Below are 27,833 nucleotides of genomic sequence, written 5' to 3' on the forward strand. Positions count from 1 at the left end.
GGAAGGTGCAGGAGGAGGTACACCTAGGACAGGGAGAGTCTGTGTGGGTATGTCTCTGTAAATGCTATGTTTATCATCCTCTACCTTCACAGATTTTTGTGGTTATATCTGTGTATATTTGCTTTATGGTTACATCCATGGGCATATCTCTCTACCCTTACAGGTGTGGAACTTCCCAGCACCCAGAAGGGTGAGGTTTACACATTAGAGCTGTTACTTGTCCAGCAAGAAACATGAACATCCTTCAGTTTAGCCACACAGACATAATTGATAAGTCCTGGGATGGGCCTTGGGCACTGATGACCTGGTTTGAGGAATCCAGAGAAGTATAAATCATAGAAGGTAGCTTAGTAATGCACTGGTTGGTCTCTAGTGGCCTGAAAGGGTATTAGCCAGATTTTAGAGAAGTAAGAAGACAATAGTCACAGTTGATTTTGGTGGTGGTGGATAACTGAGGAAGTACAGGCCATTGTATTAGTTTCCTAGGTTTGCAGTAACAAAGTACCACAAAGTTAAAAAAGAGAAATTTATAAGTCTTAAGGCTAGAAGTTAGCAATCCTGCCCTCCACTCCTGGTCCCCAACCAGTTCATGTCTTTCTTACATGAAAAATACATTGACTGCATGTCAACATCCCCAAAAGCCTTAACCCATTCCAGCATCAACTCTAGGTCCAAAATATAAATATCAGCTCAAAAAAATACCAGATGTCTTTGAAGTAATCTAGGTAAGGTAGGGTTGAAGTTCTGCATATGACCCATCTGAGAGAAAAAAATTCCCCTCCATTTCTAGATCAGTGAAAACAAGAAATCTGCTTCCAGATAGATAATGGTATCTTCAATGTAGATAAATAGCAGCATAGGAAAGACATTTCCATTTTGAAAGAGAGAAAATGGAAGTAATAAAGGGATCATTTGTCCCAAGCATGTTTGAAATACAGCCAGGCAAATACTATTGGGTTTCAAAGCCCGACAGTAATCATCTGTGGCTCATTGCTCTGCCCTCTGGGCCCATAGAGACCTCACTAGCCCTGGTCTCTGGGTCATGGCTCCTCTTTCTCTGGTGTCAGCATTTGTGACTCAGACCTTGGAGTCATTTTCGTACATTTTGTCTCATCTCTGATTGATCCCTCAAAATCAGGCTTTCAGTGTTGTGCTGGTATAGAAATCTCAGAATATATGTTGGTCTGTTGATGTTAGGAGGATCCATGCTATCAGAAAAGACGTTTCTCCACAAATCTTTCTTGGAGAAACCAGGCCATACCTTCTACACTTTACTTGGAAATCAACTCAGCTAAAATCCAGATTCATGAATTCTTCCCACCTGGGCAGTAGGACAGGAACCCTCCACATGGTTCCAGCTTTTCTTGGGAGGCGGTCAGCCCCACCCACCCACTTCTCAACTCCCATGCTGTTGGCTGCACAGCTTCCAGGTGTCCAATCCTCTGATGAGACAGGGCCAGGAGCCACTCTCCTCAGCTCCTTGCCTGGGTGGACAAGTCAGGCACTAGGGCTGGAAGCAATCCTCATTTGAGGGTCCAATGAGTTCCCTGGTCAGAGTGCTGTAGCTGAGTGGAGTGGCTGCTTGGGACTACTGTTCGGAAACTGCAGAAAGCCTTCTTGGAATGTGACATGTTATCACTTTGGGACTGTTGGACAGCTGCTCCTGACTTGGCCACATGAAAGCTGACTCCCAGTCTTTGAACGGAAGAGAACAAACACTATTAGCATGTCTCATCACCATGAATGCAAGGTATTTCAATAAAGAGTATCAGGAGAACATCTACAAACCCCAGACTAGAGTGTGCAAGTTCTGAGAAATGGTGGAATAACAAAATGTATCTGGGTGACCTTTGGAGACAGCTGAGACAGAGCTACAGTAGGGCAGTGGCTGACACCTAACTCATAGCCCGTCTTCCTCAGCCATGTGTCTGACAGGCTCTTGGTGCTCTGGCCAGGTGTCAGGCCTGAGCCTCTGTGGGGGGAGAGCCAAATTCAAGACATTGGTCCACCAGAGACCTCCCGGCCCCATGTAATATCAATCAGCGAGAGCTCTCCAAGAGATCTCTATCGAAAAGCTAAGACCCAGCTCCACTAGATGACCAGCAAGCGACAGTGCTGAACACCCTATGCCAAACAACTAGAAAGACAGGAACTCAACCTACCCATTAGCAGAGAGGCTGCCTAAAATCATACTGAGTTCACAGACACTTAGAAACACACCACCAGACACAGTCTTGACGACCAAGAAGACAAGATCCAGCCTCATCCACCAGAACACAGGTACAAGTCCCCTCCACCACGAAGCCTATACAATCCACTGACCCAAACTTACCCACTGGGGGCAGACACCAGAAACAATGGGAAATACGAACCTGCAGCTTGTGAAAAGGAGATGCCAAAAACGGTAAGTCAAGCAAAATGAGAAGACAGAGAAATACACAGCAGATGAAGAAACAAGGTAAAAACCCACCAGACCAAACAAATGAAGGGTAAATAGGTAGTCTACCTGAAAAATAATTAAGAGTAATGATAGTAATGATGATCCAAAATTTTGGAAATAGAATGGAGAAAATACAAAAAACATTTGACAAAGACCTAGAAGAACTAAAGAGCAAACAAACAACGAAGAACAACACCATAAATGAACTTAAAAATTCTCTAAAAAGAATCAGTACCAGAATAATTGAGGCAGAAGAACGCATAAGTGACCAGGAAGATAAAATAGTGGAAGTAACTACCTCAGAGCAGAATAAAGAAAAAAGAATGAAAAGAATTGAGGACAGTCTCACGGACCTCTGGGAAGACAGTAAACATACCAACATTCAAATTATCGGGGTCCAAGAAGAAGAAGAGAAGAAGAAAGGGTCTGAGAAAATATTTGAAGAGTTTATAGTTGAAAACTTCCACTAATATGGGAAAGGAAATAGTCAATCAAGTCCAGGAAGCAGAGAGAATCCCAAACAGGATAAATCCAAGGAGAGGCATGCCAAGACACGTATTAATCAAATTGTCAAAAATTAAATAAAAAGAAAAAATATTAAAACCAGCAAGAGAAAAGCAACAAATAACATAAAAGGGAATCCCCATAAGGTTAACAGCTGATCTTTCAGCGGAAATTTTGCAAGCCAGAATAGAGTGGCAGGACATATTTAAAGTGACAAAAGGGAAAAACCTACAACCAAGATTACTCTACCCAGCAAGGATTTCATTCAGATTTGATGGAGAAACTAAAACCTTTACAGACAAGCAAAAGCTAAGAGAATTCAGCAACACCAAACGTGCTTTACAACAAATGCAATAGGAATTTCTCTAGGCAGGAAACACAAGAGAAAGAAAAGACCTACAATAACAAACCCAAAACAATTAAGAAAGTGGTATTAGGAACATACATATTGATAATTACATTAAATGTAAATGGATTAAATGCTCCAACCAAAAGACATAGACTGCCTGAATGGATACAAAAACAAGACCCGTATATATGCCATCTACAAGAGACCCACTTCAGACGTAGAAACATATACAGACTGAAAGTGAGGGGATGGAAAAAGACATTCCCTGCAAATGGAAATCAAAAGAAAGCTGGAATAGCTGTTCTCATATCAGACAAACTAGACTTTAAAGCAAAGACTATTACAAGAGACAAAGAAGGACAGTACATAATGATCAAGGGATCAATCCAAGAAGAAGATATAACAATTGTAAATATTCATACACCCAACATAGGAGTACCTCAGTACATAAAGCAAATGTTAACAGCCCCAAATGGGGAAATCGACAGTAACACAATCATAGTAAGGGACATTAACACCCCACTTTCACCAATGGACAGATCATCTAAAATGAAAATAAATAAGGAAACAGAAGCTTTAAATGACATATTAAAAAAGATGGACTTAATTTATATTTATACGACATTCCATCCAAAAATTGCACAATACACTTTCTTCTCAAGTGCTCATGGAACACTCTCCAGGATAGATGATATCTTGGGTTACAAAACAGGTCTTGGTAAATTTAAGAAAATTGAAATCGTATCAAGTATCTTTTTGACCACAGCTCTATAAGACTAGGTATCAATTACAGGGAAAAAATGTAAAAAATAGAAACACATGGAGGCTAAACAATACACTACTAAATAACTAAGAGATCACTGAATCAATCAAAGCAGAAATAAAAAAATACCTAGAAACAAATGACAATGAAAACAAGATGACCCAAACCGTATGGGATGCAGCAAAAGCAGTTCTAAGAGAGAATTTTATAGCAATATAATCCTACCTCAAGAAACAAGAAAAATCTCAAATAAAAAAACCTAATCTTACACCTAAAGCAATTAGAGAAAGAAAAACAAAAAACCTCCAAAGTTAGCAGAAGGAAAGAAATCATGCAAATCAGATCAGAAATAAATGAAAAAGAAATGAAGGAAACAACAGCAAAGATCAATAAAACTAAAAGCTGGTTCTTTGAGAACCTATACAAAATTGATGAACCATTAGCTAGGTTCATCATGAAAAAAAGGGAGAAGACTCAAATCAATAGACTCGGAAATGAAAAAGGAGAAGTAACAACTGACACTGCAGAAATACAAAGGATCACAAGAGATTACTACAAGCAACTCTATGCCAATAAAATGGACGACCTGGGTGAAATGCACAAATTCTAAGAAAAGCACAACCTTCTGACCCTGAAAAGGAAGAAATAGAAAATATAAACAGACCCATCACAAGCACTGGAATTGAGACTGTGATTAAAAATCTTCCAACAAACAAAAGCGCAGGACCCGATGGCTTCAGAGGCAAATTCTATTAAACCTTTAGAGAAGAGCTAACACCTATCCTTCTCAAACTCTTCCAAAATACAGCAGAGAGAGGAACATTCCCAAACTCATTCTACAAGGCCACCATTACCCTGATACCAAAATCAGACAAAGATGTCACAAAATAAGAAAACTACAGTCCAATACGACTGATGAACATAGATGCAAAAATCCTCAACAAAATACTAGCAAACAGAATCCAACAGCACATTAAAAGGATCATACACCCTGATCAAGTGGGGTTTATCCCAGGAATGCAAGGATTCTTCTATATACTCAAATCAATCAATATGATAAACCATATTAACAAACTGAAGGAGAAAAACCACATGATCATCCCAACAAATGCAGAAATAGCTTTCGACAACATTCAACACTGATTTATGATAAAAACCGTCCAGAAAATAGGCATAGAGGGAACTTACCTCAACATAATAAAGCCCATATATGAAAAACCCACAGCGAACATTGTTCTCAATGGTGAAAAACTGAAACCATTTCCACTAAGATCAGTGACAAGACAATGTTGTCCACTCTCACCACTATTATTCAACGTAGTTTTGGAAGTTTTAGCCACAGCAATCAGGGAAGAAAAAGAAATAAAAGAATCCAAATTGGAAAAGAAGAAGTAAAACCGTCACTGTTTGAAGATGACATGATACTATACATAGAGAATCTTAAAGCTTCTACCAGAAAACTACTAGAGCTAATCATTGAATTTGGTAAAGTAGCAGGACACAAAACTAATGCACAGAAATCTCTTGCATTCTTATACACTAATGATGAAAAATCAGAAAGACGAATTAAGGAATCACTCTCATTTACCATTGCAACTAAAAGAATAAAATACCTAGGAATAAACCTACCTAAGGAGACAAAAGACTTGTATGCAGAAAACTATAAGACACTGATGAAAGAAAGTAAAGTAAAGATGATACAAACAGATCGAGAGATATACCATGTATTTGGGTTAGAAGAATCTACATTGTGAAAATGACTATACTACCCAAAGCACTCTACAGATTCATTGCAATCCCTAGCAAACTATCAATAGCATTTTGGACAGAACTAGAATAAGTAATTTCACATTTGTATGGAAGCACAAAAGACCCTGAATAGTCAAAGCAATCTTGAGAAAGAAAAACGGAACTGGAGGAATCAGGTTCCCTGACTTCAGACTATACTTCAGTAATCAAGACAGTATAGTACTGGCACAAAAACAGAAATATAGATCAACGGATCAGGATAGAAAGCTGAGAGGTAAACCCACACAGATATGGTCACCTTATTTTTAATAAAGGAGGCAAGAATATACAATGGAGAAAAGATAACCTCTTCAATAAGTGGTGCTGGGAAAAGTGGACAGCTACATGTAAAAGAGTGAAATTAGAACACTTCCTAACACCATACATAAAGTAAACTCAAAATGGATTAAAGACCTATGTGTGGCCAGACAGTATAAAACTATTAGAGGAAAACATAGGCAGAACACTCTATGACATAAATCACAGAAAGATCCTTTTGACCCTCCTCCTAGAGAAAGGGAAATTAAAAAAACAAAAAACAAATGCGACCTAATGAAATTTAAAAACTTTTGCACAGCAAAGGAAACCACAAACAAGACGACAAGACAACCCTCAGAATGGGAGAAAATATTTGCAAATGAAGCAACTGAAAAAGGATTAATCTCCAAAATATACAAGCAATTCATGCAGCTCAATATGATAAAAATAAAATATACAAGCAGTTCATGCAGCTCAATATGATAAAAACAAACAACCTTATCCAAAAATGGGCAGAAGACCTAAGTAGACATTTCTCGAAAGAAGATATACAGCTTGCCAACAAACATCTGAAAGGATACTCAACATCACTAATCATTAGAGAAAGGCAAATCAGAATTACAATGCGGTATCACCTCATACCAGTCAGAATGACCATCACCAAAAGGTCTACAAACAATATATGCTGAAAAGGGTTTGGAGAAAAGGGAATCCTCTTGCATTGGAGGGAATGTAAATTGATACAGCCTCTATGGAGAACAGTATGGAGGTTCCTTAAAAAACTACAAATAGAACTACCATACGACCCAGCAATCCCACTAATGGGCATATACCCTGAGAAAACTATAATTCAAAAAGAGTCATGTACCAAAATGTTCATTGAAGCTCTATTTACAATAGCCAGGACATGGAAGCAACCTAAGTGTCCATGATCGGATGAATGAATAAAGAAGATGTGGCACATATATACAATGGAATATTACTCAGCCATGAAAAGAAATGAAATTGAGTTATTTGTAGTGAGGTGGATGGACCTAGAGTCTGTCATACAGAGTGAAGTAAGTCAGAAAGAGAAAAGCAAATCCCATATGCTAACACATGTATATGGAATCTAAAAAAAAAAAATTCTGAAGAACCTAGGGGCAGCACAGGAATAAAGATACAGAGGTAGAGAATAGACTTGAGGACACGGGGAAGAGGAAGTGTAAGCTAGCACAAAGAGAGAGTGGTATCAATATATATACACTACCAAATGTAAAATGGATGGCTGGTGGGAAATACCTGCATAGCACAGGGAGATCAGCTCAGTTCTCTGTGACCCGTTAGAGAGGTGAGATAGGGAGGGTGGGAGGGAGACACAAGAGGGAAGGGATATTGGGATATGTGTATATTTCTGGCTGATTTGGTTTGTTATACAGCAGGAGCTAACACACCATTATAGAGCAATTATACTCCAATAAAGATGTTGAAAAAAAAATCCAGCTTCATCACTTAAGAAATGCTAATTTCCACACAGCATAACATAATTAAGCCATGTTTTCTGCCACTTTATAATAAGTATTATATTTTATCCAGGGTTCAATAGCATATTCATCATTTTGTTTTAAGATTATCTAAAGCAACTTCCATGTTCATATTTCTACAGTCTGTTTATAATGTATTCTCTAAAATGATAGGATCTTTCTTTACTGTGCTGCTTAATTCCACCTGAGAACTCACCCGTTACTTTTAGTATTCTTATTTCTAGTCTCTTCAAGGCAATCTAGGCTTTCTTTATTATGCACCTGGGAACTCTTCCAGCTTTTACCCATTACTCAGTACCACATCCAGTTCTACAGTTGTAGTTATTTGTTACAACAGCACCCTACTATCTGTATTATCTGTTCCAAAACCAGTATTAGTTTTGTAGGGCTCCTGTAACTTAATACTACAAATTGAGTAGCTTAATACACCAGAATTTCTTCTCTCACTGTTCTAGAGGCTGGGAGTCTGAAATCAAGGCAATCCTTCCTTTGAATCTTCTGAGGAAGTATTTTTCTTTGCCTTTTCCTAGTTTCTGGTGGTTTCAGCAATTCTTGATATTAGTTGGTTTATAAATATAGTATGGCAATCTCTGCCTCTGTCATCACATGACATTTTCCCTGTATGAATTTCTGTGTCTCTCTGCATAGCCTTCGTATAAAGATACCAGTCACTGGATTAGGGCCCCTAATCCAGTATTATCTCAACAAAACCTGGTTACATCTGCACAGGCTGTATTTTCAAATAGGGTCACATTTAGATACCAGAGATTAAGACTGCACATATGTTTTTTTTGTGGACATAATTCAACCTATGAAAGCTATGTTCCAGAGTCTGAAGGGCATGTAAACTGCATACTGGTGGTTAAATTGTTTCACAGGACTATGGAGATCCAAGTGGCCTCAACTTCTAAATATAGATTAGTCAGTTGAAGATTGATTGGGGACACAATAACCTAATTTAGATACTGAACAAGTACGTAAGGTAGTGGGGAAGACTTTGGAGTCTGTTGCTGAGATAGGTTCATTATTCTGGGTCCCAGGAAGACCTCGAATGAGCTCTGTCACTCTCCACAGACCTGTTTCACACTGCTCAGAAGCAGTCTCTAGTGAATTAGGGCTGGTTTGGCACCCAGCAGCTGGGGTGTTCTTCAAAGAGCTGGAGTTTTATGGACAGAGCTAGGGTACTAGGTGGACTGCTAAGATCCCACAATTCTGAAATGACCTGCCCACATTTCTTCTTTACCCATCACTCCATACACCTGAAATATCAATACTCTCTCCCACTGCTCATCATCTGTTTTTCCTTCTCTTCTCTCCTTTGCTACCACATTCTTCCTTCTTCTGAAATATTAATATCTTCTCTCCTTCATCTCTTACCCCTTTTCTTTTTTTGTTCTCCCTACTTACTTAGCATGTCCCATCATGTCACCTTTACTCTCCTCTTATCTGCCTTATTCACCTGGCGCTTGCCTCCTGCAGTTCATCACCAGTGTGTCACAGCTTACTGACTACTTCATCAACCACTACCTGGAGGAGCTCCACTTCTGCCATCTACTGGGTATGAAGGGTGAGATTGCAGAGGTCTATGCAGAGCATAGACATGTTCTGGGCACCATCATTCTATTCTGTCCTGTATACTCAAGGTATGACTTTACCTTGAACACTTCCCCCTTGTCATGCATACATTTCTCTTGGCTCTCCTAACTCCCTCTCCCTTTGTGATATGCTATCCCTCTTCCTAGACCAACGTCTCCCACATTGTATCTCAGTTTCCAGGCTACCAGCAACATGACTTACAGGAGCTGCTGTAGTTCATCCTTGATTTGTGCATGAGGATCTCAGTCGGGTGAAGAAGATAGAACATGTAGTGCTGTGTGATGCCATTCAGGGTAGTTTGCTCCTGAAAGACCCTCAGTTCTGAGAGCCTCATTAAAGCCACTGGACATCTGTTTCAGGGTTTCTTTGGTCTCCCTGGGATCCAACAAATGCACTATTTTCTGTTAATGTTCCCTCCACCATGACCTAAAATTCAACCTCAGTCTCAACGTTAGCTCTAACACCATATTTGCCCCCATTTCTAGCCCAGAGTTAACCTCCGCCCAGTCTTCTGCCCAAAGTAATCTCCAACCTCAACAGTGAACACAGGCTACAGATATCCAAGTAACTCTACCTTTTGACTTTATTGGCATCTCTAACCACATATGCTTCCATACTTGCCCCAGAAAACAACTTCACCTTCCTATATCTCCCTAGCATGATTGTGAACAAGAGGTTGCTCAGGAGACCTGGCAGAACCACAAGGAGCAGAATGATTCTGTGATAGTGGCACTTCCCAGGGTGTCTTCAGATCTACACTAGTGTGCTCTAATTGGAGCCATATATCTGTAACCTTCAACACCTTCTGCTACTTCAGTGTCCCACTACCGATCAGCCATGAGAGGGTGATGGAGGTCTTCTTGGTCTCCACGGATCCCCACAGCAAACCAGAGCAGGTATGGAAGGAATGAGAATGTGGGACATATAGTCAGAGTATGATTACTCTGCCATACCTCAAGGTTCCCTGCATTAATTTAGCACTTGCCTTTCTGATCTTTTCTGGATGTGATTTCTTTCTAAGCCCTGGCTCATGGTCCCCAAGAAAGGAAAAATCTTTAATCTGTGTGACTTTGTCCACACACGCAGGTGTTTTGCCAGACAGGGTGAGGCTTTGTGATGGAGAAAGAGTAGGACTCAGGGAAAGGGAGACAGAAGGACATGGGGAGACACTGTAGATTGATCCACTTGCTACATGCATCTCCTCCCCAGATGACGATTGCCTATGTCTTCTGACATCACTTTTACAAGATATATGAGAGGGGCTCTACACTGAGGAGATATATTCCTGTGAGCAATGGCCCAAAAGACCTCCTCTGCCTCTTTTTATCTGACCGCCAGCTAGGCCATCTTTTCTTTTTCCTTACCCCAGCTATTCACTTGGCACTTTCCAGTACATTATTCCTCAAAAAGGCAGGGAACTTAGTGACACTGATTCAGTGAGATAGAGGATGACAGAACTTTACACTGAGTGTCCTTGAGGTTTTTTTCTTGTTGTGAGAGTGAAATTGCTGGTTTGTATATATTTTATTTAGCACCTACTAACTGTCTCCTGTACCAGATGCTAACCTGAACTTCTTATTTATTTATAATCATCAAAAATAGAAGGTATTCTTAAAAATGGAAAACACTAAGTCAAAAATCACTGGGAATTATAAAAATTTCAGAAAAAAAGAGTTTGCAGAAAAAAAATTTGAGGGTAAGCAAAAGTTGAAATAGAAAGTTATTTGTAAATTGTGCATTTTCAAAAATAAATTACAATTTTCTCCAGCAGTTTGGCCATGTCAAAATACTGTTTAGGAAGATCAGGTAAAAACTAAAGTGCTGTATAAGTTATCCAGCACTTGGTAAGGCAGAAAACATTTGGTGAATTTTCAGGCCCTTTAAAAATACTTTCAAGCTCTAAGGAGTGAGCGTGTGAAAATAGTTATGGCAGGACCATAGAATTTTTCTTTGGATGCCCTGATCAGACTTGACCTGATATCCCTTCTCTTTGCCCCCCACAGACATAACGTATCAAGTAGGGTTAGGATAATCAGAGCACAGGAGAGGACATTGTACTTCCTCTCTAACTGTGGGAACTTACCCCAGCCCAGGACCATACTTTTACAATGATCTAATGTTCTTTGGGCAACTACTCCTGGTGTAAGTGCCCCGACAGCAGCTCATCTGTGATGCGTTGTATTACATCCTGTTACATCAGCTCTCATGATTGTGTCCTTCTTGAGAGGAAGGGAGAAATGAGATCTGAATTTAATCCTGGGTATATAACTGTTTATTTGATACTTTTCAACATCCAAAAGACAACTCAAGCAACATAGCCATAAGGGAGCTTTTAGTTTTTTTCTTCCTCAAAACCTCTGGCTGCACAACTGCCCCACTTAGGTGGTGGTGATGCAGAGGTGAACAAAACAGACAAAATACAGAAATTTTCATCTTGTGCTTAGTTGTCTTGTCCTTGGATAGGCATGATTATTTGTGTTTTCACCAATAGACTTTCATGAGACTTAAAGTCTAAAGTCTTTTTCATGGCTAACAAAGCAGTACATTTTCTGGCTACTAAGTATACATTAAACTGTCATGCCTCATTCTGTACTTAAATGTACTGAGAAGTTTACAAATGTTTGTTTTTGTTTACCATTAGCTTCTTATCATACTTAAAATCTAAATTCTTGTGGCACACAAGATCCTACACTATCCAGTCACTGGATAGTGAGCAGTCATGCTCACCTACCACATATTTATGTCACCTCCTCAGACTTTCTCCTAATTAAGAACTGATTATGCGTGGTGTCACCAGTGGCTTTCCATTAAAAAGTAAAATCATGGGCTCTGCCTTTCACTGCCTTGTGTTCCTGCCTCAGATATCTCCTCTTCTCCACTGATGGATACTACGTGATCAGACCCAACTTAGATGAGAAAGGTAAAGTAAAGGAGGGAGAGAGGACACACAAGGATGAGGGCCTGTACGTATAGTATCATGGCCTGAATGATAGTGAGGAGCAGAGGGGCAGGTAGTTCAGGAATTGAGGGTATGGGAAACGTCTAATCAACATAGGATTCCTCAGATATACATTTCAGCTCAGCCCATTAAGGCTTGCATAACTCTTTCCGTCTTTGAAATTCGACCCTGTCCCAGGAGACACAGAGGATAAAGACAACATCTCTATGGCAGGGAAAGCAGATGAAAGTAGTCCCCAAGACCATGGGCAAGAAAAAAGACCAATCCAGGGTGTTAGGTGGGAGCCACACTCTCTCAGACAGCTCACCAGGCTCAGCTCACAGAAGAACAACAGGGCAAGATTCTATTCACCCTAAAGACAGTGAATTCCAGTGGGACTAGCAACTAGTCAGCCTTCAGTAAGGATAGCCATAGTGTCTCCTTCACGTATGACCACCAGGATAGGGAACCTGGGTAGTAGTCTTTCTTGGGAACAGAAAAGATTGACCATCTACGCTTGTCCCTGACCAGCTGTACATTGCCATCAGCTGGGAGCCAGAGATGAAGGAGAGTTTCTATGACACGATGGAAGCTGAGGTAAACAAGATTCTAGTAATTTGGCTATATGTTCACATTATGCTCCCCCAACTCTCCTGATGCTTGGCTCCCTTAACTACTCCCGCTGTGAACAGGGAGAGATAGGGTCCAGGTTCAGTAGAGCCTTGAAACCTGATTACCCATTTAAGAATTCTCAGGGCTGCAGTTTTTTATGTATATTTTGCAGGAAAGATGGAGTGTCTCTTGTGACTACATGTTGGAAGAGAGTGGGAGGGACGGTTAGGAAGTTTTCCCTCTAAATCTGGAGACTTTTCTCTCTATCTTATTGTAATGTTCAGTATATCTAAGGAGGGAGAAGTAGCAGCAGCAGCAGCAGAAATAACAGAAGCAATAACAATGCTACATTGTATATATATATATTTTTTAACATCTATATTGGAGTATAATTGCTTTACAATGGTGTGTTAGTTTCTGCTTTATAACAAAATGAATCAGCTATACACATACATATGTTCCCAGATCTCTTCCCTCTTGCATCTCCCTCCCTCCCACCCTCCCTATCCCACCCCTCTAGGTGGTCACAAAGCACAGAGTTGATCTCCCTGTGCTATAAGGTTGCTTCCCACTAGCTATCTATTTAACGTTTGGTAGTGTATATATGTCCATGCCACTCTCTCACTTTGTCCCAGCTTACCCTTACCCCTCCCCATATCCTCAAGTCCATTCTCTAGTAGGTCTGTGTCTTTATTCCCGTCTTGCCACTAGGTTCTTCATGACTTTTTTTTTCTCCTTAGATTCCATATATATGTGTTAGCATACTGTATTTGTTTTTCTCTTTCTGACTTACTTCACTCTGTATGACAGACTCTAATTCCATCCACCTCATTTCAAATACCTCCATTTCATTTCTTTTTATGGCTGAGTAATATCCCATTGTATATATGTGCCACATCTTCTTTATCCATTCATCCGATGATGGACACTTAGGTTGCTTCCATGTCCTGGCTATTGTAAATAGAGCTGCAATGAACATTTTGGTACATGACTCTTTTTGAATTATGGTTTTCTCAGAGTATATGCACAGTAGTGGGATTGCTGGGTCATATGGTAGCTCTATTTGTAGTTTTTTAAGGAACCTCTATACTGTTCTCCATAGTGGCTGTATCAATTTACATTCCCACCAACAGCGTAAGAGTGTTCCCTTTTCTCCACACCCTCTCCAGCATTTACTGTTTGTAGATTTTTTGATGATGGCCATTCTGACCGGTGTGAGATGATACCTCATTGTAGTTTTGATTTGCATTTCTCTAATTACTAATGAGGTTCAGCATGTTTTCATGTGTTTGTTGGCAATCTGTATATCTTCTTTGGAGAAATGTCTATTTAGGTCTTCTGCCCATTTTTGGATTGGGTTGTTTATTTTTTTGTTATTGAGCCGCATGAGCTGCTTGTAAATTCTGGAGATGAATCCTTTGTCAGTTGCTTCATTTGCAAATATTTTATCCCATTCTGAGTGTTGTCTTTTGGTCTTGTTTATGGTTTCCTTTGCCGCGCAAAAGTTTAAAGTTTCATTAGGTCCCATTTGTTTATTTTTGTTTTTATATCCATTTCTCTAGGGGCTGGATCAAAAAGGATCTTGCTCTGATTTATGTCATAGAGTGTTCTGCCTGTGTTTTCCTCTAAGAGTTTGATAGTGTCTGGCCTTACATTATGTCTTTTTAATATATTTTGAGTTTATTTTTGTGAATGGTGTTAGGGACTGTTCTAATTTCCTACTTTTACATATACCTGTCCAGTTTTCCCAGCACCACTTATTGAGGACACTGTCTTTTCTCTACTGGGTATCCTTGTCACCTTTATCAAAGTTAAGGTGACCATATGTACGTGGGTTTATCTTTGAGCTTTCTATCCTGTTGCATTGATCTATGTTTCTGTTTTTTTCCAGTACCATACTGTCTTGATTACTGTAGCTTTGTAGTATAGTCTGAAGTCAGGGAGCTTGATTCCTCCAGCTCCATTTTTCGTTCTCCAGATTGCTTTGGCTATTCAGGGTCTTTTGTATTTCCATACAAATTGTGAAACTTTTTGGTCTAGTTCTGTGAAAAAAACCAGTGGTAGTTTTCTCGGGATTGCATTGAATATGTAGATTGCTTTGGGTAATACAGTCATATTCACAATGTTGATTCTTTCAATTCAAGAACATGGTATATCTCTTCATCTGTTTGTATCATCCTTAGTTTCTTTCATCAGTGTATTACAATTTTCTGCATATAGGTCTTTTTTCTTCTTAGGTAGGTTTCTTCCTAGATATTTTATTCTTTTTGTTGCAATGGTAAATGGGAGTGTTCTCTTAATTTCACTTTCAGATTTTTCATCATTAGTGTATAGGAATGCAAGAGATTTCTGTGCATTAATTTTGTATCCTGCTACTTTACCAAATTCATTGATTAGCTCTAGTAGTTTTCTGGTAGCCTTTTTAGGATTCTCTATGTATAGTATCATGTCATCTGCAAACAGTGACAGCTTTATTTCTTCTTTTCTGATTTGGATTCCTTTTATTTCTTTTCCTTCTCTGATTACTGTGGCTAAAACTTCCAAAACTATGTTGAATATACATTGTATATTAAACCCACTATATTCTAAGTAGTTGCTGTTCCGAGACTTTAGAAACATTAACTTTTCATCTTCACAAGAACCCAGTGATGCATAGTCATTATTATTCCCTTTTGAAAATGAGGAAACTGTGATACAAAGAGGTTAAATAACTTATCGAGCAGCACAGAACCCCTAAGTAGCAGGGCTTGATTGAACCCAGGCAATCTGTTGTTGGAGTCCATGCTCTTAACACTTGGCATTTGTCTATCACTCTTGACTTGCTGTTTATTCACCCCTTCTTACACTTAGTTATCTGTTCACCTAACTCTAGGGCTATGTGAAGCATGACTCTATCGGGTGTATCTTGAAGAAGTCTCGGGTGCGTATACATGAGTGTATTGAAATCTTCACCACTGCAGAGACGCTAGAGAAAGAGAATCTCTAGTGAGAAGCATGCATAGAGCCTTTGGGACTTTACAGTCAGGTCTTTGATACCTCTCCAAATACGTGCTGCTCTTCCCCTCAAATCGCGTGCTGCTCTTCCCCTCAAATCGCGTCTGCTTCATGGACTTCAACACCTCAGTTGTGTTCCAACCTCAGAATTTTGTGTAGTTTATTTCTGCCAGAAAATATCTTCTTCCTGATGACTGCAAAGTTTATTTCTCCTCTTCTTTGCTCAGGTTACCTTCTGCTCACGGGTTATTTTCTGAAAGAGATCTTCCTTACCACTATAAATAAATACTCTGACTTGTCCATCTTTATTTTCTATTCAGTTTCTTGGCTTTTTACTTTATTTTTTAAAATAAATTTATTTATTTTATTTATTTATTTTTGGCTGCGTTGGGTCTTCATTCCTGCACGTGGGCTTTCTCTAGTTGCAGTGAGCGGGGTTACTCTTTGTTGTGGTGCACGGGCTTCTCACTGCTGTAGCTTCTCTTGTTGCGAAGCACGGACTCTAAGCGCACAGGTTCAGTAGTTGTGGCTCATGGGCTCTAGAGCGCACAACTCTCTTGCCTGGCGGGAGCACCAAGAGCCTTTCATCCACACAGCTCAGAAAAAAGGGAGGAAAGAAAGAAAGAAGGTAAAATGAAATAATGTAAAAAAATAAAATAAATATGACACAGAGACATTAAGTGAAAAAAATGGTGCTGATAGATTTGTAAAAACAGAGTATTTGTGAAGTGCAAAAAGTGAAGTGCCATAAAATGAAGTATGTGTTGTTTATATACTGTTTAATTTTTTAACTTTATTGAGTGTTAATTTACATATAACATTCTGTAAATTTAAGGTGTACAATGTGTTGATTTGCAAAGTGATTACCAACATAGTATTAGTTAATTCTTTTGTCATGTCACATAATTTTTATTTCTTTCTGTGGTGGGAACATTTATGATCTACTATCTTAGCAATTTTCAAATATAAAATACAGTACTATTAATATAATCATTGTGCTGCACATTAGATCCCAGTGTTTCTTCATGTTCTAACTGGAAATTTGTACCGTTTGACAAACATGGTACCCTCTTTTCTCTAACCCCCAACCCCTGGTAACCATCATTCTACTCTCTGTTTCTATGAAGTCAATGTTTTCCACCTACAAATGATCTTATTTAGTATATGTCTAACTCTCCCTTACTTAGCATACTACCCTCAAAATTCATCTAAGTTGTCACAAACCGCAGGATTACCTACTTTTTCATGGATAAATAATATACATATATTCACACAGACACACACAATACATTGTTATCCATTTGTCGGCCGGCAGTCACTTAGGTTATTTTGTGTCTTAACTATTTTGAATAGTTCAGTGAACACAGGAGGGCATATATCTCTTTTGAGAGCCTGTTTTTATTTTCTTTGGATATTTGCCCAGGAGTGGGATTTCTGGATCATGTGGTAGCTCTATTTTTAGTTTTTTAAGGAATCACCATACTTTCTCCATAGTGACTGCACCAATTTACATTCCCACCAACAGTGTTCAGAGATTCCCTTTTCTACACACCCTCTCCAGCATTTATTATTTGAGACTTTGAAATGATGGTCATTCTGCTGGCCTGAGGTGGTACCTCCTCGTTATTTTGATCTGCAATTATCTAATGATGGGCATCTTATCATGTGCCTACTGCCCACCTGTATGTCTTCTTTGGAGAAATATCTATTTAGGTCTTCTGCCCATTTTTCGATTGAGTTGTTTGTTTTTTTGTTGTTGAGTTGTATGAGCTGTGGAACTTAAAACAAAATATATGGAACTTAAAACAAAAACCATAAGAAAAATGGTTATGATGAACCAAGGGGAGGAGAGGAATACAGATGCAGACATAGAGAATGCACTTCAGGACACAAAATGAAAGAGTAGTATTGACATATGTACACTCCCTAAAGTAAAATAGATAGTTCGTGGGAAGAAGATGAACAACACAGGGGATAAGCTTGGTGATTTCTGATCACACAGAGGACTGGCATAGGGAGGTTGGCAGGGAAACAGAAAGGGAGAGGGGATATAAGCACATAGGTACACACTTGGTTGATTCCTTTAGTTATAAAGAAGAAATTAACAAAGCATTGTAAAGCAATTATACTCCAAAAAAGATGTTCATATAATAATCAGGCCAGGAAAGAATGGAATAGAAACTAAGAAAACAATAGCAAAGATCAATGAATGTAAAAGCTGGTTCTTTTAGAAAATGAACAAAATTGATAATCTTTGGCCAGACTCATCAAGAGAAAAAGAAAGAGGACTCAAATGAATAAAATCAGAAATTAAAAAAACAAGAAATTACATAGGACAACGTGGAATTACAAAGGATCATAAGAGACTACCGCAAACAGCTATATGCCAATACAATGGACAATCTGAAAGAGATGGACAAATTTTTAGGATAATACAACCTGCTAGGACTGAAAGAGAGAGAAATAGAAGATAAAGAGAACAATTAGAAGTAATGAAATTGATACTATGACTTACAATCTTCCCAAAAGCAAAACTCTATGTGGATGGCTTCAAAGAAAATGCTATCCAACATTTAGGGAGGAGCTAACACATATTCTCTTATAGTGTTCTCAAATAGTGCGGATGGTGGAATACTCCCAAATTCATTCTAACTGACACTAAAACCAGAAAAGATAATACAAAAAAAGAAAATTAGAGACCATTATCACTGATGAACGTAGATGCAAAAATCCTCAACAAAAACTAACAGAGAGAATCCAACAAAATTTTAACATGATCATACACCAAGATCAAGTGGAATTTCCTAGAGAGCCAAGGATTCTTCAATAAATGCATATCAATTTATATGATACAGCCTATTAAAAAATTGAAGGATAAAAAGAGTATGATAACCTAAATAGATGAGAAACAGTTTTCGACAAAATTCAACACCAATTTATGATTTTTTAGAAAACCACTAAACCTACTAGGCATACAAGGAACCTACATCAGCATAATAAATGTCAAGTGTAACAAACCAACAGGCAACATCTCTCTCAAGGGTGAAAATCTGAAAACATTTCCTCTAAGATTAGGAACAAGACGAGGTTGCCCACTCTCACCAATGTTATACAAAATAGTTTTGGTAGTTTTGGCCACAGCAATCAGAGAAGTAAAAGAAATGAAAAAAAAGAAGTAAAATTGGAAAAGAAGAAGTAAATCTCTCACTGGTGGCAGATGATATGATACTGTACGTACAGCACCCAAAAGGGGATGTCAGAAAACTATGGAAGCTAAACAATGAATTTTCTGAAGTAGCAGGATAAAAGTGAATGAACAGAAATCTCTTACATTCCTATACACTAACAATGAAAAATCTGTCAGAGAAATTAAGTAAACATCCGCATTTACCATTGCAACCAAAAGAATAAATATGTAAGAAGATACATACCTATGGAGACAAAGACATTTATGCAGAAACTATAAGAAATTGATGAAAGAAATTAAGGACCATACAAACAGAGGTAGAGATATATAATGTTCTTGGATTGCAAGAATCAACATTGTGAAAAGGACTATACAACCCTAAGCAATCTATAAATTAAACGCAATCCCTATCAAACTACTAGGGGCATTTTTCAGAGAACTAGAACTAATAATTTCACAACTTGTATGCAATTGCAAAGACCTGAATAGCATAAGCAAACTTGAGAAAGAAACACAGAGCTGGAGGAATCAGTCTCCCTGACTCCAGACTATACTGCAAAGTTACAGTAATCCAAAGAGTATGGTAATGGCAGAAACAGAGGAATATATCAATGAGACAGGAGAGAAAGACAAGAGACAAGTCCATGTATATATGATGATCTTATCTTGGATAAAGCCAACAAGAATATGCAATGGAGAAAAAACAGCCACTTCAATACGTGGTGCTGCGATAAATGGAAGGCTACATGTTAAAGAGTGAAAATAGAACAATTCCTAATATTTTACAGACAAATAGACTCAAAATTGAATGAAGACATAAAAGGAGGGCCAGACACTTTAAAACTCTTAGAGGAAAACTTAAGCAGAACACTCTATGACATAAATAACACCAAGATCCTTTTGAACAACCTCCTAAAGAAATAGAAATAAAAATAAAAATAAACAAATGGGACCTAATGAAACTAAAACTTTGGCACAGCAAAGGAAACCGTAAAGAAGACACACACACACACACACAAAAAAAAAACCCTCAGAATGGAAGGAAATATTTGCAAAAAAAGCCACTGACAAAGGATTACTCTCTAAAATATATAACACCTAATGAAACTCAGGATCCAAAGTCAAATAAACAAATCCAATAGTGGAGAGAAGAGCTAAATGGACATTTCTCTGAAGAAGATACACAGATTGCAAAGAAATACAGGAAAGGGTGCTCAATATCACGAACCATAAGTGAAATGCAAATCAGTAGAAAACAGAGGTATCACCACACACTGCTCAGATTAACCATCCTCAAACTATGTATAAACTGTAAAGACTGGAGAGGATGTGGAGAAAAGGGAACCCTCTTGCACTGTTGGTGGGAAGGCACATCGACACAGCCACTATGAAGGACAGTATGGAGTTTCCTTAAAAAACAAAACTCACTAATACAATATGACCCAGCACTCCCACTAATGAGCATATACCCTAAGAAACCCATAATTCAAATAGAGTCAAGTACCACAATGTACTTGTAACAGTGTTTACAATAGCCAAGACATGGAAGCAACCTAAGTATCCTTTGCCAGTGGAATGAATAAAGAAGATGTGGCACATATATACACTGGAATATTATTCAGCCATAATAGGAAATGAAATTGAATTATTTGTAGTTAGCAGTATGGACCTAGATTCTGTCAAACACAGTGAGGTAATTCAGAAAGAGAAAAACAAATATCGTATGCTAACAAATATGTAGAATCTGAAACAACAACAATGAGAAAAAATGGTTATGATAAACCTAAGGGCAGGAAAGCAATAAAGATGCATATGTAAAGAACGGACTTGAGGACACGAAGTGAAAGAGTAGGATTGACATCTTTACACTCCTCAGTGTAAGTTAGACAGCTAGTGGGAAGCAGCTGTATAGCACAGGGAGATCAGATCGGTGCTTTGTGACCACCCAGAGAGCTGTCATAGGGAGGGTGGTCGGGAGACAAAAAAGAGCAGGGGATATGCGGATATACGTATACATATAGCTGATTGCCTTTGTATACAGCAGAAATTAAGAAAGCATTGTAAAGCAATTATACTCCAATAAAGATATTAATAAAATAATAAGGCCAGAAAAGAATGAAATATAAACTAAGAAAACAATAACAAAGATCAATGAAACTAAAAGACGGGTCATTTAGAAAATTAACAAAATTGATAAATCTTTCACCATAGTCATCAAGAAACAAAGGAGGAGGACTCAAATCAATAAAATTAGAAATAAAGAAAACCCGAGAAATTACAACGGACAATGCACAATTACAAAGGATCATAAGATACTACCAGAAACAACTATATGCCAATACAATGGGCAACCTGAAATAAATGGACAAATTCTTATGGCCATACAACCTTCCAGGACTGAACCAGAGAGAAATAGAAAAGATAAACCGACCAATACAAGTAATGAAATTGAAACTGTGACTTAAAATCTTCCAATAATCAAAAATCCAGGTGGATGGCTTAACAAAAATATGCTTTCCAACATTTAGGGAAGAGCTAACACACATTGTTCTCATCCTTATCCCAATAAATGCAGACTAAGGAACAATCACAAATACGTTCTAACAGGTCACCATCACCCTGATACCAAAACCACACAAAGATATCACAAAACCGGTAATTACAGATTATTGTCACTGAAGAACATACATTCAAAAATGTTCAACCATAAAGAATCAGAGAGAATCAAACAAAATATTACAAGGATCATTCACGAAGATCATAAGGAGATATTCCCAGGAATGCAAGGATTCTTCAAAAATGCCCATCAGGAAATGTGATACACCCTATTAACAAACTGAAGGATAAAAACCTTATTATAATTTCAATACATGAAGAAAAAAATTTTGACACAATTCAACACCAATTTATGGTAATAAATAAATAAATGAATAAACACTCCACAACGTAGGCATAGTGGGAACCTACCTCAACACAATAAACGTCATGTATGACAAACCCACGGCCAACATCATTCTCAAGGGTGAAAACCTGATATTTCCTCTAAGATCAGGAATAAGACAAGGTTGCCCACTCTCACCACTAGCACTCAAAACGGATTTGGAAGTTTTAGCCACAGCAATCAGAGAAGAAAAAGAAATGAAAGGAATCCAAATTGGAAAACAAGAAGTAAAATCTACACTGTTTGCACATGACGTGATACTATACATAGAGAATCAAAATGGGCTACCAGAAACCTACTACAACTAATCAATGAATTAACGATAGTAGCAGGATAAAAAATGAATGCACAGAAATCTCTTGCATTCCTATGCACTAACGATTAAAAATCTGACAGAGAAATTAAGGAAACATTCCCGTCTACCACTGCAACAGAAAGAATATAATACCTAAGGAGAAAACTACCTTCGTAGACACAGACATGTATGCAGAAAAAGATAGGACACTGATGAAAGAAATTAAAGACCAAACAGAGAGATAAAGAGTGTTCCTGGATTGGAAGAATTAACATCATGAAAAACAGTTACAATGCAAAGCAATCTATAGATTCAATTCAGTCCCTATCAAACCAAAAATGTCATTTTTTCAGAGAACTGGAACAAAAAAATTCAAAATTGTAGGCAAAAGAAAAAGACCCCGAATAGCAAGAGCAATGTTGAGAAAGAAAAACGGAGCTGCAGGAATCAGCCTCCCTAACTACAGATTATTCTGCAATGTTACAGTAATCAAGACAGTATGGTACTGGAACAAACACAGAAATATAGATCAAGGGGACAGGAGAGAAAGACCAGAGACAAGCTCAAGCACATATGGTGACCTTATCTTGGATAAAGGAGGCAAGAATATACAATGGAAGAAAACAACCTCTTCAAAATGTGGTGCTGGGAAAACAGGAAGGCTACATGTTAAAGAGTGAAATTAGAAAACTTCCTAATGCTGTACACAAAAAAAGACTAAAAATGGATGAAAGATGTAAATGGAGGGCAAGACAATTTAAAACTCTTAGGGGAAGCCCTAGGCAGAAACTCTACCTCATAAATCACAGCAAGTTCCTTCTAACCAATCTTGTAGATAAATGCAAATGAAAGCAAAAATAAACAGTTGGGACATAATGAAAGTTAAAAGCTTTGAACCAGCAGAGGAAACCATAAAGAAGACAAAAAGAAAACCCTAAAAATGGGAGAAAATATTTGAAAAAGAAGAAAATTACAAAGGGTTACTCTTTAAAAAACATAAACGACTCATATAGCTCAGTATCAAAAAGGGAAAGAAACAAACTCAAAAATGGGCAGAAGAGCTAAATAGACATTTCTCCATAGAAGATATACAGATTGCAAAGAAACACAAGAAAGGAATCTCAGTATCACAAATAATAAAAGAAATGCATATCAAAAGAAAAATGAGATATCACTGCACACTGCTCAGATTAGCCATCCTCAAACAATGTACAAACCATAAATGCTGAAGAGGGTGTGGAGAAAACGGAACCCTCTTGCACTGTTGGTGGGAATGTAAATTGATAGAGTCACTTTGGGTAACAGATGGACTTACCTTAAAAACACCAAACTCAGTAGTAACTATGATCCAGCAGTCCCACTATTAGGCATATACACTAGAAAAACCCCATAATTCAAAATGAGTCAAGTTTTTAATTTATTTACTAATATTTTTAATATTGTTTTTATTTTTCTATTTTGTTGTTTTCTCTTTTTTTCTTATTGTTTAGTATGTTTTACCTTGTTTTCTTGTGTTAACTTTTTGTGTTTCTTTTATGCTTTCTTTGCATTTTTTAGTTTGCTGTTTTTTGGGGGATTTTTTTGGTTTTTTTTTTTTAAACATTCTTTCACGTGTTTGTTGGCGATCTGTATATCTTCTTTGAAGAAATGTCTATTTAGATCTTCTTCCCCAATTTTGGATTGGGTTGTTTGTTTTTTTGTTATTGAGCTGCTTGTAAATTTTGGAGATTAATCTTTTGACAGTTGCTTCATTGGTAAATATTTTCTCCCATTCTGAGGGTTGTCTTTTGGTCTTGTTTATGGTTTCCTTTATTGTGCAAAAGTTTTTCAGTTTCATTAGGTCCCGTTAGTTTAGTTTTGTTTTTATTTCCATTTCTGTAGGAGGTGTGTCAAAAACGAACTTGCTATGATTTATATCATAGAGTGTTCTACCTATGTTTTCCTCTAAGTGTTTGATAATGTCTGGCCTTACATTTAGGTCTTTATTTTGATTTTATTTTTGTGTATGGTGTTAGGGAGTGTTCTCATTTCATACTTTTCCATGTACCTGTCCAGTTTTCCCAGCACCACTTATTGAAGAGACTGTCTTTTCTCCACTCTATATTCTTGCCTTCTTTATCAAAGATAAGGTGACCATATATGCATGTGTTTATCTCTGGGTTTTCTATCCTGTTCCATGTATCTATATTTCTGTTTCTGTGCCAGTACCATAATGTCTTGATTACTGTAGCTTTGCAGTATCGTCTGAAGTCAGGGTGCCTGATTCCTCCAGCTCCATTTTTTGTTCTCAAGATTGGTTTGGCTATTCGGGATCTTCTGTGTTTACTCACAAATTGTGAAATATTTTGTTCTAGTTCTGTGAAAAATGCCAGTGGTTGTTTGATAGGGATTGCATTGAATCTGTAGACTGCTTTGGATAGTAGAGTCATTTTCACAATGTTGATTCTTCCAATCCAAGAACATGGTATATCTCTCCATCTATTTGTATCATCTTATTTTCTTTCATCAGTGTCTTATAATTTTCTTCATACAGGTGTTTGTCTCCTTAGGTAGGTTTATTCCTAGGTATTTTATTCTTTTTGTTGCAATGGTAAACGGGAGTGTTTTCTTAACTTCACTGTCAGAGTTTTCAGCATTATTGTATAAGAATGCCAGCGATTTCTGTGCATTCATTTTGTATCCTGCTACTTTACCAAATTCATTGATTAACTCTAGTAGTTTTCTGGTAACATCTTTAGGATTCTCTATGTATAGTATATAGTATCGTGTCATCTGCAAAGAGTGACAGCTCTAATTCTTTTCCGATTTGGATTCATTTATTTCTATTTCTTCTCTGATTGCTGTGGCTAAATCTTCCAAAACTATTTTGAATAATAGTGGTGAGAATTGGCAACCTTGTCTTGTTCCTGATCTTAGGGGAAATGGTTTCAGTTTTTCACCATTGAGGACGATGTTGGCTGTAGGTTTGTCATATATGGCCTTTATTATGTTGAGGAAAGTTCCCTCTATGCCTACATTCTGCAGGGTTTTTATCATAAATTTGTGTCGAATTTTGTCAAAAGCTTTGTCTGCATCTATTGAGATGATCATATGGTTTTTCTCCTTCAATTTGTTAATATGGTGTATCACGTTGATTGATTTCCACATATTGAACAATCCTGGCATTCCTGGAATAAGCCCCACTTGATCATGGTGTATGACCTTTGTAATGTGCTGTTGGAAACTGTTTGCTGGTATTTTCTTGAAGATTTTTGCTTCTATGTTCATCAGTGATATTGGCCTGTAGTTTTCTTTCTTTGTGACGTCTTTGTCTGTTTTTGGTATCAAGGTGATGGTGGCCTCGTAGAATGAGTTTGGGAGTATTCCTCCCTCTGCTATATTTTGGAAAACTTTGAGAAGGATAGGTGTTAGCTCTTCTCTAAATATTTGGAAGAATTCGCCTGTGAAGAGATCTGAGTGTTTTTTTTTTTGGAAGATTTTTAATCACAGTTTCAATTTCAGTGCTTGTGATTGGTCTGTTCATATTTTCTATTTCTTCCTGGTTCAGTCTCAGCAGCTTGTGCATTTCTGAGAATTTGTGCATTTCTTCCAGGTTCTCCATTTTATTGGCATAGAGTTGCTTTGTAGTAATCTCTCATAATCCTTTGTATTTCTGCAGTGTCAGTTGTTACTTCTTTTTCATTTCTAATTCTATTGATTTGAGTCTTCTCCCTTTTTTTCTTGATGAGTCGGGCTAATGCTTTATCAGGTATTGTTTTTATTTTCTCAGAGAACCGGCTTTTAGTTTTATTGATTTTTGCTATCATTTCCTTCTTTTCTTTCTCATTTATTTCTGATCTGATCTTTATGATTTCTTTCCTTATGCTAACTTTGTGGTTTTTTTGTTCTTCATTCTCTAATTTCTTTAGGTGAAAGGTTTGGTTCTTTATTTGATATGTTTCCTGTTTCTTAAGGTAGGATTATATTGCTATAAGCTTCCCTCTTAGAACTGCTTTTGCTGCATCCCATAGGTTTTGGGTCATCGAGTCTCCATTTTTTTTTTTTTTAATCCAAATGTACCAGATTTATTATTTTATTTATTTAGTTATTTTTGGCTGTGTTGGGTCTTCGTTTCTGTGCAAGAGCTTTCTCTAGTTGTAGCAAGCTTGGGACCTAGTTGCTCTGCTGCATGGGCGATCTTCACGGACCAGGGATCGAACCCAAGTCCCCTGCATTGGAAGGCAGATTCTCAACCATTGCACCACCAGAGAAGAACCCCATTGTTATTTGCTTCTAGGTATTTTTTGATTTCCCCTTTGATTTTTTTCAGGGTTCACTTGGTTATTTAGTAGTGTATTGTTTAGCCTCCATGTGTTTGTATTTTTTACAGATATTTTCATGTAATTGATATCTAGTCTTCTAGCATTGTGGTCAGAAAAGATACTTGATACGATTTCAATTTTCTTAAATTTACCAAGGGTTGATTTGTGACTTAAAATAATCTATCCTGGAGATTGTTCCAAGAGAACTTGAGAAAAATGTGTATTCTGTTATTTTTACATGAAATGTCCTATAAATATCAATTAAGTCCATCTTGTTTAATGTATCATTTAAAGCTTGTGTTTCCTTATTTATTTTCATTTGGATGATCTATCCATTGGTGAAAGTGAGGTGTTAAAGTCCCATAATATGATTGTGTTACTGTCAACTTCCCCTTTTACGGCTGTTAGTATTTGCCTTATGTATTGAGGTGCTCCTATGTTGGGTGCATAAATATTTACAATTGTTATATCTTCCTCTTGGATCGATCCCTTGATCATTACGTAGTGTTCTTCTTTGTCTCTCGTCATAGTCTTTATTTTAAAGTCTATTTTTTCTGATATGAGAATTGCTACTGCAGCTTTCTTTTGATTTCCATTTGCATGGAATATCTTTTTCCATCCCCTCACTTTCAGTCTGTATGTGTCCCTAGGTCTGAAGTGGGTCTCTTTGACAGCATATGTATGGGTCTTGTTTTAGTATCCTTTCAACTAGTCTGTGTCTTTTGGTGGGAGCATTTAATCCATTTACATTTAAGGTAATTATCGATATGTATGTTCCTAATCCCATTTTCTTAATTGTTTTGGGTTTGTTATTGTAGGTGTTTTCCTTCTCTTGTGTTCTTGCCTAGAGAAGTTCCATTAGCATTTGTTGTAAAGCTGGTTTGGTGGTGCTGAACTCTCTCAGCTTTTGCTTGTCTGTAAAGGTTTTAATTTCTCCATCAAATCTGAATGAGATCCTTGCTGAGTAGATTAATCTTGGTTGTAGGTTTTTCTCCTTCATCACTTTAAGTATATCCTGCCACTCCCTTCTGGCTTGAAGAGTTTCTGCTGAAAGTTCAGCTGTTAACCTTATGTGGATTCCTTTTTGTGTTATTTGTTGGTTTTCCCTTGCTGCTTTTAATATGTTTTCTTTATATTTATTTTTTGATAGTTTGATTAATATGTGTCTTGGCATGTTTCTGCTTGGATTTATCCTGTGTGGGACTCTCTGTGCTTCCAGGACTTGATTAACTATTTCCTTTCCTATATTAGGGAAATTTTCAACTATAATCTCTTCAAATATTTTCTCAGTCCCTTTCTTTTTGTCTTCTTCTTCTGGGACCCCTATAATTCGAATGTTGGTGC

General features: G+C 37.6%; 1 pseudogene; it reads left to right on the plus strand.

The window, feature by feature from the left end:
• The first annotated feature begins 9,047 nt into the window (after positions 1 to 9,047).
• On the plus strand, positions 9,048 to 10,508 carry LOC118889467 (annotated as a pseudogene).
• The last annotated feature ends 17,325 nt before the right edge of the window (positions 10,509 to 27,833 follow it).

This window comes from Balaenoptera musculus, chromosome Y (genome assembly GCF_009873245.2).
Source record: "Balaenoptera musculus isolate JJ_BM4_2016_0621 chromosome Y, mBalMus1.pri.v3, whole genome shotgun sequence".
Classification (NCBI taxonomy): Eukaryota; Metazoa; Chordata; class Mammalia; order Artiodactyla; family Balaenopteridae; genus Balaenoptera; species Balaenoptera musculus.